The sequence below is a fragment of the Neomonachus schauinslandi genome, unplaced genomic scaffold (assembly GCF_002201575.2).
Source record: "Neomonachus schauinslandi unplaced genomic scaffold, ASM220157v2 HiC_scaffold_3187, whole genome shotgun sequence".
In the NCBI taxonomy this organism is placed as follows: domain Eukaryota; kingdom Metazoa; phylum Chordata; class Mammalia; order Carnivora; family Phocidae; genus Neomonachus; species Neomonachus schauinslandi.
In genome coordinates this window covers 1-1030 of record NW_025411876.1, presented here as the reverse complement: position 1 = coordinate 1030, position 1030 = coordinate 1, and positions in this window count along the sequence as shown.

Below are 1030 nucleotides of genomic sequence, written 5' to 3'. Positions count from 1 at the left end.
AGCGAGGGCGGCGGGCGCGGGGCTGCCACGCCGCGGGGGGGCGGACGGAGCGGAGGCGCGTGGACGCGGGCGGGCGGCTCCCCACCGGACGGACGGACGCCAAGGTGCGGCGGGGGGCGCGGGCAGGCCGGAAGGGTGCAGAAGTGACTTGCCCGCGGGTTCTCCGAGGAGGATGCGCTTTTTCTTTTCTCTCTCTCTCTCTCTCTCTCTCTCTCTCTCTCGTTTGTTTGTTTGTTTGTTTGTTTTTTAGATTTTAAAGCATTTTCGGATTTTTAAAAATCTTTTCCTGTTTTTCCTTCAGGCTGCTAGGGCCCGAAAGCGACGGAGGCTGCGGGGACCTGGGGCGGAGAGAACTCTTTTTTTTTTTTTTAAAATAAAATATTTAAAAATAGTGTGGGGCAAGGAGCTAGGTCCCAAATGGGGAGGCTAAAAACCTGTACCAGCCTCAAACTAAGTTGTCTTTTGAGATTAAGTCAAAAATGTGGCTTCGGTGAATTTCAGATCTGTGTCTTCAAAGCAAGAGGATGAGGATTTCTCATGTGTTGTCCTCTAAGCAAAGGGATGCTTAGAGGTGTCTGGAAAACAGTCACGTGGAAATCAGCTGAGCCCCGAGCTTGGTGCAAATCAGGTTATGGTCCATCCAAAATGGAGTAAGCCACTGCCTTCACTTTCCATTTATTTCGTATGCTTCATTTGGCAAGATGCTGCTCCTAACTCTACATATTTCCCCACACGTTTCTACAACACGTCACAGACTTTGAAGGAGTTGGGGTGTGCAGGGGGAGGTGGATGGCACGGGTAGGTTTAAGTCATCAAGAGTCTGCTGGACACCCACTGGGAAGCTGGCATGGGGTCTGGTGGGCACCCTGAGGGAAAAAACCGAGAACGACAAGAGGTCTGATTGATAGGGAAAACCTGAAGAGCTCCCAAGCTCACTATGGAGAGAAGATGCCAGCCTAGCAACAGTGCAACAAACATACAGTGAGGTGTAGTGATTAGGAAAATGAAGGCGCGGGCAGACTCCCAAGGA